The sequence below is a fragment of the Chiloscyllium plagiosum genome, unplaced genomic scaffold (genome assembly GCF_037043375.1).
Source record: "Chiloscyllium plagiosum isolate Xiang-an unplaced genomic scaffold, Cpla_swu_hap1 HiC_scaffold_18, whole genome shotgun sequence".
NCBI classification, from domain to species: Eukaryota; Metazoa; Chordata; class Chondrichthyes; order Orectolobiformes; family Hemiscylliidae; genus Chiloscyllium; species Chiloscyllium plagiosum.
Genome location: NW_028270156.1, coordinates 119,043,487 through 119,062,343, shown reverse-complemented (window position 1 = coordinate 119,062,343; position 18,857 = coordinate 119,043,487).

The window sequence follows — 18,857 nt, the reverse complement described above, 5'->3', positions numbered from 1 at the left end:
CACACCATAGAAAACGGGATTTGTATCTGTGTGGACACAATTTGAAAGGACCGTTCACCCTGGGTAGAAAAAAGGACGCTGATACCACAGCGAAAGCAGAGAAATTCAATTAACCACAGAAATGAAACTCATTTAATCAGTAACACTGGGGAGAGACCGTTCACCAGTCCCGTGTGTGGGAAGGGGTCACTGAGCAAAACAACCTCCGGACACTCCAGCAGGATTACTTATCCCATCAGCTGTTCGATTATGTGTCAATGCTGCTGTTAATCCCAAACAGCTATTTGTTCCATAGCGTCAATCATAGAGTTATACAGCATGAAAACAGGCCCGTCAGTCCAACCAATCCATGCTGAACATACTGCCAAACTAATCTACTCCCATATGCCTCCTTCTGTACCCGTTGAGTGGTTACAATGCCTTGTAGTTTTATTACTGTGTTGTTAATCCAGAAAAACCTGGTAATATTTTGGGGACAAAGGGTTCAGGTCCTGGCATGACAGATAGTGGAGTTTGAATTCAATACGCATCTGGAATTGAAGAGTCTCGTGATGACCTGAACCAGTTGTGTGGAATATTCCATCTGATTCACTCATGTCAGTTCGGGAAGCAAACTGTCATATTCATCTGCTCTGTCTCACAGGAGACGCCAGATGGATAATATCGTGGTTGAATCTTAAATGTCCTCTGGGAAACAACTGATGTACTAGGCATGAATAAATTTATTTGAAAAATCCCAATTTCCCATTCATGTTTGGAATCAATTGTCCTTTAAATGTTGCAAACGTACTCTCATCCATCACTTCCTCAGCAAGTTAACTGCACACGTAAAACACCTTCCCTAAAAAAAAAAGCCTCACATGACTTTTTTAAAACAAATCTCTCTCTTTTTATCTTAAACATATGCCCTTTCACCTTGAAATCCCCATCCTGGGAAAAGGCAGCTATCGTTAACTCTAACTTGCCTCTCAATAATTCATAAACTTCTGTCAGGTCACCGCTCAAACCCCTAACCTAGAGTGAATACACTCTCAACTAGGAGAAAGTGAGAACTGCAAATGAGAGATTAGAGTCGAGAGTGTTGTGCTGGGAAAGCACAGCAGGTCAGGCAGTATCGGAGGAGCAGGAGAATCGACGTTTCGGGGAAGAGCCTGATGAACGACACTTGCGCGAAAAGAAATGATTCTCCTGCTCCTCGGATTCTGTGTTACCTGATGTGGTTTTCCAGCACCCCAATCTCGAATCTGAAAATAGTCTCAGCCTATCCAGCCTTTCATTATAACTCAAACATGCAACACACAGCAACATGCGTGTATACCTTTTCTGAACCTGCTCCAGCTGAATAATATCATTCCTACAACTGGGCGACCGGAACTGGACATAATATTCCAGAAGAGGCCTCATCAATTTCTTGCAAAATTTCAACATAACGTCCCAACTAGTATACACAAAGGACTGAGCAATGAAGGGAAGTGTGTCAAATACCTTTGAACCACCTCGTCTGTAGGTAATGCAAACTACAAGGAATTATGTAAATGCACACCGAGCTTCCATGTTCTTCAAGCATGTTAAATGCCTTTGAACCATCTTGTCTGCAGGTAATGCAAATCACAAGGAATGATGTACCTGCATCGCAAGCTTCCGTGTTCTCCAACATACGCAAAGCCATATTCTTTTTGTTGTACCAAAATGCAATACCTGCCATTTATTCAGATTGAACTTCATGTTACATTTTTTAGTCCAACGACTCATTGGATTAAGATCCTTTTGAAACTTAGATAACCTTCCTCACTGTCTACCATTCTGGTGTCGCCTGCAAGCCTACGAAGCATGCCTGCAGTGAGTCCCACTGTTTTCTCATATAGATCAATGATTCATATTTACTTGTAGTGGCCGTGATTTAGCAGTGTGGAGATCATACAGCAGTTAGTCATGCAATTAACCATGAGGAAGAAAGCCGCAGACTGCAGGGAGATATCAAACAATTGGAAATAAAAATGGTGAAAGCAATTCATTCCAGGGAAGTGGGTGATAGTGAGGCAAAATTAAACTTTAAACCAGCTGACCATGCTCCAGTTGTGGCACTCAGCTGTCTCAGCAAGATGCACTGTAGATTGCTGTTATTATAAACGGGAACACATTTTCCCTTCTGCCCCGCCTTTGACCAGTAGCACTCCCAACCTCGGAATTGCTTGGGCCTCTAAACCATCATAGAAATAACATGCATTCTCCGGTTGTGTCACTTGAGCCCTCGAGTATCTCTGCGACCTCATTCCCATCTCGATTTCAAGTTGGATTCTCGCGACTGCGCCTCAGTTCCTCTGATTCTGGGGCTAGGAACTGGGACTACATAGCAGCAGTGGTTACTGCCTTGTGGGGGAAACTCGTGAAGTGTACGATGTTAAACTGCATTGCTATTGAAGCATATATTTCAACTAAAGCTTGGTAAAAACAATGACTGCAGATGCTGGAAACCAGATTCTGGATTAGTGGTGCTGGAAGAGCACAGCAGTTCAGGCAGCATCCGAGGAGCAGTACAATCTACGTTTCGGGCAAAAGCTCTTCATCAGGAATAAAGGCAGAGAGCCTGAAGGGTGGAGAGATAAGTGAGAGGAGGGTGGGGGTGAGAACAAAGTAGCATATAGTACAATAGTTGAATGGGGGAGGTGATGAAGGTGATAGGTCGGGGAGAGCCTGAAGTGGATAGGTGGAAAAGAAGATAGGCAGGTAGGCCAAGTCAGGGCAGGTCATGGGGACAGTGCTGAGCTGGAAGTTTGGAACTGGGGTGGGGTGGGGGAAGGGGAGATGAGGAAAGTGATGAAGTCCACGTTGATGCTCTGGGGCTTTCGTGTTCCGAGGCGGAAGATGAGGCGTTCTTCCTCCAGGCGTCTGGTGGTGAGGGAGCGACGGTGAAGGAGGCCCAGGACCTCCATGTCCTCGGCAGAGTGGGAGGGGGAGTTGAAATGTTGGTCCACAGGGCGGTGTGGTTGATTGGTGCGGGTGTCCCAGAGATGTTCCCTAAAGCGCTCTGCTAGGAGGTGTCCAGTCTCACCAATGTAGAGGAGACCGCACCGGGAGCAACGAATACCATGAATGATATTGGTGGATGTGCAGGTAACAAGAGCTGCAATGTCCCCGGAGACTTTAATGCTTTGGAGAAATCTATTTATCTCAGCCTTCAGTACATTAACGATGGTATCACCACAGCATCTGTGGGCACCGATGTTAAACGGTCAGCCCATTCTGAGTTCCCATATATCTGCCACTGTTCGCTAAGCATTGATATTTTGCATTTGGTGCTCTTCCTAGCATTTCTAATGATACTTTACTTATTGCTAGTGGCTAGTGTGCCCATCGGTGGGTGCCGTGATCATATAGTGGTTAGTACTCTGTGTTGTGGCCGCAGCAACCTCGGTTTGAATCCGAGTCATGACAGTAATTGCTCTCTGTGTCCCAGCCTTTTGTGAAACACAAAGGAATCAGTTGTTTTAACATGGTGATTTTCTCCAAGGTGATTTTTGTTTCCTTCAAGCTCTGCTCGGTCACATCTCTGTGCTTCATATGTCAGAATTCAAATCCACCCGTTCTCAGAGATTTCTTTCCTCCTCCGACCACTAACCGAACTTTCCGTCCCACACCCCATTTCATTAATTTAGAGATGCTGGCGTTGGACTATGGAGTACAAAGTTAAATATCACCCAACACCAGGTTATGGTCTTACTGGTTTAATTGATGCACTCGGTTTCGGAGCGCTGCTCTTTCATCATTTCCTATTTCACTAAGGCATTGCAGAATCTAATACAGACTCTCATCTTGATACCGATCAGTCTGTGTGGCTGCGGTCATTATTGCTGGGTGAACGTGCCCCAGCCCCACCATCGGGACCTGCAGACCATTTGATCCATTTGGTTACCACTGTTGTGAGATCAATACTCATGTAGCAGCTTTTACCGACATGGACCAGGGATTATTAGAGGAGTGGGGGGGGGGAGGTGGTGGTCAAGCTCAGGAAAATGGCACAGGACAGTATCGGGGAAAAGCGACTTAATTGGATAAGATCAGTTTCACTGTTTTTCTGCAATGGCCGAGCGCTATTACCACTAACCACTGAACTGTTAAATCAGATGTCAGGGTCCCGGGATTGACTCCGATCATGCTAGGTGCTAGAATTGGGATTCAATAAATATCTGGAATTACGAATCTAATAACACCTATGTATCCATGTTCAATTGTTGAAAAATCAAAACCATTTGACGTCCTTTAAGGAATGGAACTGCCAATCTTACCTGCTCGGGCCTCCATGTGACTTCAGGCTCACTACAATATGGTTTAGTCTCAACTGCCCGCTGTGCAATTAGGGATAGCAATAAATACTGCCGAACCAGCGACGCCCTCATACTGTAACAGAATAGAAAAAAACTTCTAGATTACTGTGTGCAGTTCTGCAATTCACAGTACAGCATGAATGTGATCGCACTGGGAACGTTGCAGTAAAGATTCACTGGGATATTGTCTGGGATGAAGAGTTTCAGTTATGAGGAGAGATTTGACAGACTGGGGTAGTTTGTCACTGAGCAGAGGAGATTGGAGAAGACATGACTGAGATGTACAAATTGCTGAGGGATATGGATAGGATAGGCTGAAAGAAGCGTTTCTTATTGATGGAGAGATCGAACACTGGGCTCAGAGATTTCGGAAAAAGGTAGAAAGGTTAGAGTAGATATGCGGAAAGGGTCAGAGAGGCCGGAATCGTTCTAACCTTAAAAAAATTGAGATGTTAATTTGTGATGCCAAAACATATAAGACTATGGGCTAAGCGATGGAAAACTTGATTCAGGTCGTTAAGCAGTTGCGTTGGACAAGTGCGGCCACAACAGGATGAAGGGCTTCCTTCGATGTTGTCCTCCTCCACAGTATCGTGGTTAGTGTCCCCGCCTGTCACAGGGCTCAATTCTCCACTGAGGGAATCGTAAAGGTTTTAAACCTGTCGCTCTGTTCCCCACTGAGGTTATTAATGCTTGGCCTTCCATTCTCGATTGGATATGTCACAGGAAGGACAGTGCTGTCTGAATCAGCTGGAGAAGGATTGCAGCTCCTGGGGAGAGAGAATGTCAGTGAAAGTGCAAACATGCAACTTCTGCAAACTGCACATTGTGTTTGTGTTGGAATGAAAACCATTATATAGAGTTGTTCCTGACTAATATGTTTATTTAAAGCAGGAATCTGAGGAAGAAAACAGAGCAAACCCATTCAGATCTGAGTGCAGAAATATTCCTAGCAGCACTAATGAGGTTGTATAGCGTAGAACCGCGTTTGGATGCATTGAAATCAGGTTGGTGGGCGCAGCTTGCTTTCACGAAGCGGAGTTACCAGTGTGTAAAGCCATTACACATGATACAGATCGGTTTCAATGTGATGGTACATTTGCTCAGTGGTTCGCACTGCTGTTAAGTCTGTAGATTAGGTGGATTGGCCATGTTAAATTATGCTGATGTGTCCACGGAGTGAATTCAGTATCTTAAGTGAATTAGCCATGGGTAATGCAGTGATAAGGTCAGCAGTCACATGATGCCAGGTTTTATTCCAAAAGGTTTATTTGAAATCACTAGTCGGACGCCTACGGGGATAAAGAAGGGAGCTCGGTCTGGTTGAGATGCTGTTCAGAATGTCCCTACAGACTCGATTGGCTGAACTGTACTTTCTGCATTCTTGGGAATCTGTGATTCTATCAGCGAAGACACTGCCAGCGTTTATTGGGCTGCTAAGACGTTAGAGACGATGCTGAGGGCGTTTAGTGGGGATGAAAGTTTATTTATTTGTGTGTTGGAAAATTTGAAAGTGAACCAAGTAAAACCGAATGGAAGTTTTCCGGAGTATTCGAGGTTTGGAGAGAGTAAATAAGTGGTAAATTCACTCATTCAAGTTCGTATATTTCTGAACGTCAGGTATTCAAAACCATCGATGTAGGACAAAGAAATGATGGGAGCAGAATTTCTGTCTCTCAGAGAATCCGTTTCCAAAACATTTGGAAAGGCACATTTAGAGTCACACAAGCAGTGTGTTTCACCAGGAGAGAGACAGCCTGGGGCCAGGTAAAAGTGTAAAAGTGGTGTGTGGTTGGGGGGGGGGGGGGGGGGGGTAGAAGATGCGAGGAAACAATGTCTAATTTGGATGACTTCAGATGCAAAGAAATATCGGAAACGTATGCAGCTGAACAAGATTCAGCAAAAAACCTCAGAGTTTTGAAAGATTTCTATTCATATTTCAAATGAAGCATTATAAATGGAACTGAGCAGATTTTGCATATTGTCAAGGAAAGCTATTCCATAATGAACAGGAAGTGACCCGTCTCTTAGAGATCGATTTCCTGCTTTAATCCCATGGTTTAAAGATGGGAGGACAATCACCATGATATTGAGTTCATTTGATACCCAATGAAATCTGCCAAAGTAACTGAGACTCAAAACTGGCATCTTGTTTTGTAGTTTAACCTTCTGTTTATCTCATAAGTATTTTCTTTAAGCTGAAATAAACTCGGACCAAAATTGAATGCAACATTAAACGTTCCAATCACATAAATACAATTCACTTCCGATCATTGCAATGAACAAAGTGAAGTTGCAGCAAAATTAATAAAATGAAACGAACAACACTACATTTCTGGGAATTTTATCCACTTCAGGTTCAACCATATGAGAAAGCCCATCGAACTAAAACATCACCTTCACTTCTCTGTCCATATATACTTCTTCACGTGTCAGAGAAACTGTCTGAAGAAATTATACGTCAAGACTAAATGTGTGTGTGAATGTGACGGGAATTTCATGTTTGCTGGTTCATTCTGAGACAGTTCCGACTCGGAATGAATCAAGGACAAGGTATTCCGTCCAAGGACAAGGTCCATTCCTTGCATTTTGCTGGTATTACTATTCCGCTGAAAGCAGAAACATAATGGTGTGGATTCGATTGCGCTCAGGGAATTTCATATCTTCTCGGTGCACCATACGTAATCTTGATGTGGTCACATGTGAGCGCCTTTGCCATGGGCTGAAGTGGCCCAGAGGTGAAGGTGATGGGTTGCTCTTCCATTGCGCATGTGTGGATTTGAATCCGACTCTGGCTGTTACTTCTATCAAACACAGCTTTGGTTTCTCTTTGTGCCTCGCATCTTTAATGTACATTGGATGGAGATTCTTGCTCTTGCCCTTCATTGGACCGGAGATTTGTGATACATCGATGTCGAAATAAAGCAATTTGATTCTGTTGTAAGTTAGATTGGGATAATGTAAAGGAGTGTAACGTTTCTTTCTTCCTTTCATTCTGTCTTGACTTTCTATGAATTTACATCGAATGAAAGTGAAACAAGTAAGGAGAGATCGGGTGCAATAGTTTATCCAGTGAGATTGTGAATTTTAATGTAACATTCCACACAAAGTTTTGATGAGTATTTTAACCAGTCAATTGAATTGTAACTGCAGAATACTTTTACAATGAAACGAATCATTCATTCTTCCACAATCTTTTGTTGTGTGAATCATACCGCGATCAATCATCCAGCGTGGTCACCAAGTTGGCAACCACATAAGATCCACGAATTTTCTTTAGCAATCACAGCGTCTGCACATACCCATCTGCGGTGTGCCCCGTGCCATTTATGCCTCCAAGCTACAGCACATTTCATGTTCATCAGTTTATGAGCCTAGTTCCTGATCTGTCTGATCAGTTTGAGAAACTTTTCTATCACTTCATCCCATTTCCTCAGAATTCTAAACTTATCCATAAAATAAGGCGTTACATCAAATGATATAGGATTGGGAGTCGGCCATTCAGCCCATCGAATCTTCTCCGCCATTCAACAAACTCATGGCTGATCTGATAATCTTCACCTCCATTCTCCTGCCTCACCTCGATAATGCTTCATCGAATTTCTGGTTAAATATCTGTTTGGCACAGTTTGAAAATGCACAACAAATCAGCCTCAACAACAGTTTGAGGAAAGAGTTCCACAGAATCACTGGGCCCTGAGCAAAGAAAATCCTCCTCATTTTAAATAGGCAATATCTAAGTCTGAGTCCATGTCCTCTGGTGCTCTCCTAATACCAGAGGGCAAACCACCTGACTGTATCTACACTGTCAAGATCCCACGAATATTGAACGTTTATAATTGTTATTATGTGATTATAGAGCTCCATTTTATACAAGGTTGGCACCTTTTTTTGTAAATCTCTGCTGTCCCTCATACCGTCCTTACATATTAATAAGGCAGTTGGAGAAATTTATGTGAGGCAACGGTTGAAATTTCAAGCACAAACGAGAATTGGAACTTGAAATCAGCTAGCGACTGGAATCAGATTGGTCCACACAACAAAGAAATAGAGTAATTATAAATCTGACAAATGAAAACCTAATCATATTCCATTGACATTCGATGGCTTTACTGTAACCTAGTTCCCCTGTGTAATCGTCCACGGAGCTAGAATTTGGGAAAAAAAGGATTGAGACCGGCTATAGAAACATTTCCAGCAACAAAAACATGTCCGTTCGTAGATTGTAAACTCAACTCATTGCTCCGTGAATCCTACATCATTTGCAAGGTACAAATGAGATGTGGTACAGAACTCTCTCCATTTGCCACTACTCGAAATGTAATGTTAAGGTCAATGATAAGGATAAGGGTAATGACATTGAGGATGAAAGCAATAACCTGGGGAGGAGAGAAGAGGGACAAGTGGACAACCTGATCCAGTGTGAAATAGGGAATAGTGACTTCTTCAACACTTAAGGAACTGGACACCATCCACGACAATGCAGTCACTTGATTGTACCCGATTCAATACCTGAATATTTATTCCCTTCACCATTAAGGCACAATAGCAACAGAGTGCACCAACTACACGACGCACTGGAGTAATTCATCCGAGAAGTTTTGACCGAACCTTCAAATCTGAACAGCTGTACTGACTAATAGGACAAGGTTGGAACATGGAACGAAACATCACCAGTTGCAAGTTCCCCTCCAAGGCCAATAGCAGCCTGAGTTTGAAAGGAATCAATGATAAACTCATTGAGTGGTGAATCAGTCTAGATTGGCAAAGTTGCATACTACCGCCCTCCATCTTTAATCTAAAAACTTTATAAATGTTGATTAATGCAGTGATCAGACTTGTGCTCAGGCCTTTAGCTATTCCCTAAACTGGTGTTTTCTAATATTCTACTAGCTGCAACAGTCTGTGGTCAACAACAGAAAAATCCAAAATCCCTCTCAATCAACGTATTCCCTTCCAGATGAAAGTGGTGCTGGAGAAACACAGGCAAGTCCGTCAGCATCTAAGGAAAAATCAATGTTTCGGGCAAAAGCCCTTCATCAGGAATGAGACAGGCAGCCTATGGGTGGAGAGATAAATGGGAGGTCGTGGGTCTGGGGAGAAGATCGCTGAGAGTGCAGTAGTTGGAAAGAGGTGGGGGTTGACGATGATATGTCAGAGAGGAAGGTGGAATGGATAGGTGGGAATGCAAATATACAGGTGGGACCGGTCAGGAAGACGGTGCTGAGCTGGAAGGTTAGAACTCGTGTAAGATGAGAGAGTGGGAATGAGGAAACTAATGAAATCCACATTGATGCCATGGGGTTCAAGGGTCTGGGGGAAGAAGATGAGGCGTTCTTCCTCCAGGCGTTGGGTAGTGAGGGAGTGGCGATGGAGGTGGCTCAGGACCTGCATTTCCTCAGGAGAGTGGGAGGCGAAGTTGAAATGTTTGGCCATAGGTCAGTGGAGTTGATTCTTACAGGTATCCTGGAGATGTTCTCTGAATTGCTCTGTCAGAAGATATCCGGTCTCCCCAATTTAGAGGTGACCGCATCTGGAAGCGCAGATACAAGAAATGACATGTGTGGAAGTATAGGTGAACCTTTGATGGATATAGAAGACTCCACTGGAGCCTTGGATAGATGTGAGGGGTACGATGAGGGTGCAGGTTTTGCAACTCCTCAAGTGGCAAAGGAAGGTGTTGGGAGGGATTGGTGGGTCATTTGAGGGCATGGACATGACTAGGTAGTCGCGGAGAGAATGGTCTTTGAGGAAAGTTAATGGGTTAGAGGAGGGAAATATATCCCTGGTGTTTGGGTCAATTTAGAGGTAGCGAAAATGTCGGTGGATGATGTGATTTTTGTGAAGGTTGGTGGAATGGAAGTTGAGAGCTTTCCTCTGTCCTTGATCTGTCCTTCTTGTGTTTGGAGAAATGGGGTTCATGGATGGACGTGCAGAACATGGATGAAATGCGTTAGAGGGCATCTTAAACCACATGGGAGGGAAATTTCCGTTCTTTAAAGAAGAAGGCCATCTGCTGTGTTCTGTTGTGGAACTGGTCCTCTTGGAGAAGATGCGGCAGAGGCGGAGGAGTTGGGAACACAGGATAACATTGGTGTAGGAGGTGCGACGGGTGGAGTCGAAATTCAGACAGCTGTGGGAGTTAGTGGGGTTCTAAAAAAAATCAGTAACACCGATCTCCAGGGATATTTTTCACTCCCTACCCCTATCCACTTTCCGCAAAGACCATTCCCTCCATGACTACCTAGTCAAGTCCACACCCTCAAATTACCCACCCTCCCCTCCCGGCACCTTCCTCTGCCACCACAGGAATTGTAAAACCTGCGGCCACTCACCCCCAACTCCGCCCACTGACACAAAGAAGCCTTCCACATCCATCTGCAGATTCACCTGCACGTCCACACTTGCCATTTATTGAATCCATTGCTCCTGAAGCAGTTTCCTCGACAATGGGGCCACCTTCTCGGAGAACACTTCAGAGAAAATCTCCAGGACACCGGCAACAATCAACCCCAATGCCCCGTTTACACATCAGCTCCCCCCGCCACACTCCCGAGGACATGCAGGTCCTGGGCCTCCTCCACCGCCACTCTCTCACCACACGACGCCTAGAGGAAGAACGTCTTATCTTCTGCGTCATGACACTTAAACCCATGGCGTCAATGTGAATTTCACCAGTTTCCAAATTTCCCCTCACCTCCCATCTTACCCTAGTTCTAACCTTCCAGCTTGGCACCGTCCTACTGACCTGTCCCACCTGTCTATCTTCTTTCCCACCTATCCACTCCAACCTTTTCTCCGAACGAACACTCTTATCCCCACCTCCATCCACCTATTGCTGTCTCAGCTAAATTCTCCCAAACCACACCCTACCCATTTATCTCCCCAACCTCGAGGGTCCAAGCCTTATTCCTGATGAAGGCCTTTTGCTCAAAGCGTCATTTTTTGTCGGAAACTCGGATGCTGCCTGACCTGCTGTGCTTCTTCAGCACCACTCAACTCTTGACTCTGATCTCCAGCATCTACTTTACGCATTTCCGACCAACTGATTCCCCTGTCCATTGATCTTCAGCGATCATGAATGTCCACTCCAAGATCACGTTGTCTGTCGACACCACACAGAATACTCATTGCTATTGTTTCTTCTCCCCAATTTCGTTAACACTCATTGGTCTGAATTCAATGCAATTCGCTATTTTTCCTATCCATCTTATTGATACATCCCTGCAGTCTCGGACATTCTTCGTCATAGTCAACTACACGACCAATTGTTGAATCATCAGCAAACCTTTGAATCATGGCTCCTATAACTAAGTCTAAATCATTGGTCTACATCAAAAAACAGTGGAACTCCACTGGAAACACGCATACAAACCTGTTTCATTTTTGGTTGAGGTGAACAAATGCGATAACAGCAGAATCGAACTCCTACTGTAATTTGGAAACTTGCTGTTCACTCTGTCAGTTATTCTCCGGAGTGATCACTTCTCACATATGGATGTGGTGAGTGATCTGTGCGCATTCTAACTGAGCAAGTGAGTTTACACCTCAGTGGGTAATTGAATCCCTTCCAGCAGTCACCCCATGGCCCTGATTTCTTGGCGTTGCGGGTATCCTTTTGTCTATTTAATTTGAATTCGAGTCCACACAGGCACGATTCCCATTTCCCCCGTTGTCCATGTATGTTTATGCTTCCTTATTCTCCCACGAAAAGTTGTTATCATTGGTCTGAAGACCATTAGTTCTTCATTCGTACTTCACCTTCAACTGAGTCAGAGGGTATTTATGGATGAACCACATTGTTGTGGGTCTGGAGACACATGTTGGTAGGACTCATTATGGTCAGCAGATTCCCCTTTCGAAGGGACATGAATGAATGAGTTTTCTGCATATTAAAGTCATTGTCTCTGTTCCTGAGGTTGGGTTCATTTTCCAGATTTTGTTCATCGAATTCAAATAACAACAGCTGTCACGTTCCATTCTTCAAAGATTACAAGCCCAATAGATCGCCGCTGCACTTACAACTCCCTGCTGCCTTTCTCCATTCAAAGAATGACATTGTCAATTTCGATTATCCCAGATGGAGAGCGAATACTACGCGTTCCTGTATTGGAATGGAAGAAATGTACAATGGCTTGGAGTGTTTAATGGAGCAAGAGACTGATGTGGAGACGATGTGAGCAAAATCAGTTCTTACTGTCAAGTAACAAAATACCGTTTTGTTAAGGGAAATCTCTTAGAATGCTTTCAATACATCGGCCTCTCACTTAAGGCTTCAGTAAGCTTGCTCTGAACCAATCAGTGCTGATTAATGCTGCTGCTGAATCTTAATAATATAATAAATTGAGACGAAGTTGACCTTCCACCTCGCCTTTGACCAGAAGCACTCCCATCCTCAGCATTTCACTCGCTTGAATAGATAGAAAATGTCTTTTCGCTGGTGGCGCGCAGTCCAGAACTAGAGGGCATAGATTTAGGTTGAGAAGGGGAAGATATAAAAGAGACCTAAGGGTTAACCTTTTCATACAGAAGGTGGTGCGTGTATGAAATAAGCTGCCAGAGGAAGTGGTGGAAGCTGGTAAAATTGCAACATTTCAATGGCATTTGGATGAGTATAAGAATAGGAAGGGTTTGGAGGGATATCGGCAGCGTGTTGGCAGGTGGGACTAGATTAGGTTGCGATATTTGGTCGGCATGGACGGGTTGGACCAAAGAGTCTGTTTCCATGCTGTACATCTCTATGACTCAATGTCTGCACCTTTACCAATCATGTCACTGGTGCCACAGAATAGCTTCACGTGCTCATTTCCGCCCCCACTTCCGATTTGATATTAGCGGCTGAGCCACAAAGTTTGCCTGATTCTGGTTCTAGGAACAGGGGTTATGTTACTGACTGCAGCAATGGGTATCTCCTTGTGTGGGTAAGTTCGTGCAGCAAAAGTTTAAAAACTCATTGTTATTGAAACATATATTGCAATAATATCTCGCACTATCCCCTGAAACATTTTGTTTCTCGAAATCCATCAAACTCAGTCTTCAACATGCAGTCCGATGGAGCCACCACAGCGTCTGAGGATATCGAATTTAAAATTCAGCCAATTCTGAATTCCCATATGTCTGCTATCCCTCGCCTAATATTCCTGTTGTACATCTGCTACTCTTCCTAACATATCTTCTGTCACTGTAATTAATGTTGTTTTTAAACGCGTGTCTCTGCATGACTCAGTAATGGTTTCAATGATAAGATATTCTGCATTGTGGATGCAGTAACCTCGTACGAATCCGAGTCACTGCATTTTATTCCTTGTGACTCATGCAGAGAACACACAGAAATAAATTAGTTGATTTTACATGAAAACATTCTCAGAGATTATGATTACTTTGCCACCAAACCTCTCTCTCTCGCACCCATCTCTGTGAGTCATATTTCAGGATTCAGACTCACCCCTTCTCGGAGTCTTCCCTCCCTCCGCAATCACATAACTCCTTTAAGTCCCCCCTCCCATTTCCCTTACAATTACTTTCACATTGATCCCATGCAGTTGGTGTTGCGGCTGTCCACTCACTGTTGCTGTGTGACCATGCCCAAGGCTCACCATCGGGATCTTCAAACTAGTTGTTCCATTTGGATACCGCGGTTGTGAGATCACTCCTCATGTCGCAGCTTTTACTGACATGGATCAGCGATTATTGAAACATCAGGCTCAGGAAAAGGGCGCAGGGCAGCATTGAGGAAAAGAAACTTTAATCAAAAAACAACAGTTTTTTTGTCGAATTGCGCATCATTTATTTCATAGAACATAGAACATAGAATAATACAGCGCAGTGCAGGCCCTTTGGCCCTCAATGTTGCGCCGATCCAAGCCCACCTAACCTACACTAGCCCACTATCCTCCATATGCCTATCCAATGCCCGCTTAAATGCCCATAATGATGGAGAGTCCACCACTGCTACTGGCAGGGCATTCCATGAACTCACGACACGCTGAGTAATGAACCTACACCTAACATCTGTCCTATACCTACCACCCCTTAACTTAAAGCTATGTCCCCTCGTAATAGCTGACTCCATACGTCGAAAAAGGTTCTCACGGTCAACCCTATCTCAACCCTTAATCATATTGTACACCTCTATCAAGTCACCCAAAAAACCTTCTTTTCTCCAATGAAAACAACCTCAAGTGCCTCAGCCTTTCCTCATACGATCTTCTTACCATACCAGGCAACATCCTGGTAAACCTCCTCTGCACCCGTTCCAGTGCCTCCACATCCTTCCTATAGTATGGCGACCAAAACTGCACACAATGCTCCAGGTGCGGCTGCACCAGAGTCTTATACAACTGCAACATGATCTCAGGACTCCGGATCTCAATTCCTCTACCAATCAAAGCCAGTACGCCATATGTCTTCTTCACTGCACTATTTACCTGGGTGGCAACTTTCAAAGATCTGTGTACATGGAGACCAAGATCCCTCTGCTCATCCACACTACCAAGTATCCGACTATTAGCCCAATCTTTTTGTTATTCTTACCAAAGTCAATCACCTCACACTTAGCTACATTGAACACCATATGCCACCTTTCTGCCCAGTTCTGCAGCTTATCTATATCCCGCTGCAACCTGCCACATCCTTCCTCACTGTCAACAACTCCTCCGCAAACTTGCTCACCCAACCTTCTAGCCCCTCCTCTAGGTCATTTATAAAAATGACAAACAGCAATGGTCCCAAAACAGATCCTTGCGGAACACCGCTAGTAACGGCACTCCAAGATGAACCTTTACCATCAACTACTACCCTCTGTCTTCGTCTAGCCAGCCAATTCCTAATCCAAACCCCCAACTCACAACCAATGCCATACCTCCGTATTTTTTGAAGTACCCTACCATTGGGAACCTTATCAAACGCCTTACTAAAATCCATAAATACCACATCTACCGCTTTCCCCTCGTCCACCTCCTTAGTCACCTTCTCAAAGAATGCAATAAGGTTTGTGAGGCACTACCTGCCCTTCACAAAACCATGCTGACTATCCTTGATCACATTATTCCTATCCAGATGTTCATAAATCCTATCCCTTCCAATTCTCTCTAAGACTTTGCCCACTACAGAAGTCAGACTCACCGGCTTATAGTTAATAGTGTTATCCCTACTCCCCTTCTTGAACAAGGGAACCACATTTGCTAGCCTTCAGTCTTCTGGCACTACTACTGTAGACAACGAGAACATAAAAATCAAGGCCAATGGCTCTGCAATTTCGTCCCGGAGAATCCTAGGATAAATGCCATCAGGCACAGGAGACTTATCTATTTTCACCTTATCTATTTCACTTGTTCATTCGGCTCAAGCGAGACCAATGTCTGAAGTTACGCAATTTATATTGCAGCAGGGATGTAGTAGGAAGGGAAACGATGCAGGGGAGATTTGATAAGATATTGTCTGGGCTACAGAAGTGCGATTGGACAAACTAGAGTTGTTTTTCTTCGAGCAGAGGAGATTGAGGGGGGCATGATTAAGATGTAAGATGTACAGAGGGATATGGATAGAATAGACTGAAGTACATGTTACACTTTGATGGAGACTTCGACCACGGTTGGCCATCGATTTAAGGCGTGGAAAATCGTTTTCAAACAGTGGGTGTTTGAAATCTGGAATACAGTGTATGCAAGGATCGAAGAGGCAGAAATCCCCATAACTTTCCAAAATACTCGGATGTGAATTTGTGATGCCAAGACATATAAGGTTATGGGTAAAGTTATTTGAAATGGAGTTCTGACAGTTCAGTGATTGTTACTGAGCAATACAGCTATTCCATTCCAAGGACGGGTTATTAACACCTGTCCTTCCATTCTCGAAGGGACATGTCACAGAAAGAACTGTTCTGTCTGAATCAACGTGGGGGAGTACTGATGCTCTCAGGGAGACAGAGTGACAGTGATAGCGCAAACACGTGACTTCTGCAAGCTGTACCTACTGTCAGTGTTTGAATGAAAATCATTAAATACTTTTGCTCCGGATTGAGCTGTTTATTTATAGCATGTAGCACAGGAAGATATACATTCTGCCCTTTCCCCACAAGCTCATACCACTGAATACCGGCACAATGCAAGAAACTTTCTCTCTGTACTCCATCGTCCAATCCTTCTTGACTTCCAGCACTTCCCCATATGGCACCATTCCACGAAATCCAAGAAGGTGCAATGCTGATCGTTTATGATGTCTCTCCTCATTGTGTAAGTTTCAGTGATTTATTTGCCCATCATTCAATTTGGCAAACAGCATTTCCCGCTCACAATGTGATCTCGTCCAGATTGGGGAGAGAAAAAAAAAGTGGGTGACAAACGTGTGTGTACCTTCGTTCTGTCTGCAAGCAAAATAAGACCCTGATCTTCCAGGTACCTGTCACTGCAACATCGCACTGTTTTCCCATGCATCCATTTCAGTTTCGTCTGCTGCAGAGCTCCCGCACAGCACAGCGCAATTTGGATGAGCGGAACGTCATTTTCTGCTGAGACGCCGTGCAATCTTCAATAACCATTATCGAGTTCAATCATTTTAGACCCTGTCCACCTTCTTTCACATTCCTGCCCCACCTACACATACCATTCGTTCCAAAGGCGGATCGTTTGGCTCGAAAATCTCTCCCCAGATGCACTGGACCTACTGATTTTGTTCCGTTATTTCTGCTTTTCTTTGGATAACTTTATTCTGTTCTGATCAGCAGCCTTCAGGAAGCGTGTGTTTGCACGGAAGCGTGGTCAGAGGAGATTTACCAAGATGGTTCCTGAGCTCGAACATTCCCCCTGTGTAGATAAGCAAAAGTGAGGGCTGCAGATGCTGGAGCTCAGAGTCGAGAGTGTAGTGCTGGAAAAGCACAGTACGATAGACAGCATCTGAGGAGAAAATAATCGCTGCTTCTGGCACAAGCCACCCCCATTTTATTACCAGCCGAGACCTGGAGGAAAAACGTCCCATATTCCACCTTGGGACACTGCAACCACACGGGCACAGTGTGTATTTTAATAGCTTCGTCATTTCACCTCCCCCCACATTATCCCAGTGCAAAGCCTCCAATTAGGCACTGCTCTCTGGAAACGGCCAACAACCCCCCTCTGAACTACCACCACTTCCCTCACCTTCATCCACCTATCAATTTCCCCGCTACCTGACCACCACTCCCATTCCCCTCCCTCAACTCCGACTCAAAAGTCTCATTCCTGATGAAGGGCGTATGGCCGACACATTAATTGTCCTGCTGCTCGGATGCTGCCTAACTTGAAAGCACTACTCTCACGCCACTGCAAAGATAGATGAGCTCGACTGGGGCTCTTTATCTGACAGCGGAGAACGCTGAGAGAGGAATTGATTAACGTGCACAGAAAGGGGATAGATATGTGTGACTGGAATAAACTTCTTATGGGATGGATTAATAACAAGGGATATAGATGAAACGCTAGAGAGAAAATGTTCAGAATAGGTTTAGGAAGAATGTTTATATCCTGAGAGTGTCGTTTGTCTGGAACTCACTATTTGAACGTGTGGTGAAGCTAGGATTCATTAAAATGCATCAGGAGTACTTAGCCGAATACTTGAGGAGCTCGAGCATGCACGGATGAGGACCAAGTGCTGTAAACAGGGGCGAGGATAAACAGACGTTTGATGAAAGAGTTGAAAACCGTAACTTTGAGTGCAGTAAAATGGAGGCTAGTACAGCTCTGCGGCACAATGAAAGATGTGTTGGACTTCTACTGCAGTGTTCAAAGTTTGTCATTTTGAGTCCCACCAGAATCGGAGTTTAGTTTGGATTTCAGCTGAATGAATGATCGTTCTGCTGATTCATCATCAGTTCCCATCGTCTGGAGTTCTCCGCACTGCTACTGACCAGAGAAGATTCCTCACTTTCTGGGTGGTGAGTTTTGAGGGAATCATATCACTTGAAACTTGATCAGCCCAGAATCGGCCTCTCATTCACAAAATCCACTGCAGAAGCCCACTGCCTCTAAACGCATTTCCCTCTCACAGGTGCAGAGTTTTTCGGTTCATTCAGTGTCTCTTTCCCTTTGGGCGACAGGTTGAGGTGGATGAGCTGAGAAAAGACATTGACGATTCGGTTAACCATGATGACATCAAATGGCAGGGTAGCGCTGGCGAGCGAAATGGCCCCCTCTTATTCCTCTCTGTCTGTGCTGTTTCTGACAGAGGACAATAACATGATGAGGACCCTGTTAATCTACACCACGGAATACCAAGGTCCTCCCCTTTAACCCACTGCTCTTACAGCTGGAATACACAGCTCCCGTTGCAGCTTTAGATCAGACAGTGGAGGATTCTCCCAGGCGCACTATCAGACTGCATGCTCCTTCACACAGGTTTCCAAGTGGGCACATGGAGCAAACGGCCGTGTGGATATTGGGGATTCAGGGACAGATTTCCCCTTTGCCTGGCTAGAGTTCTGGCCACGGTAATAGACATGAATTTGGGACATTCGGTATCATTCTCTGGATTGTTATCACTTTACAAGTTAAACTGAAA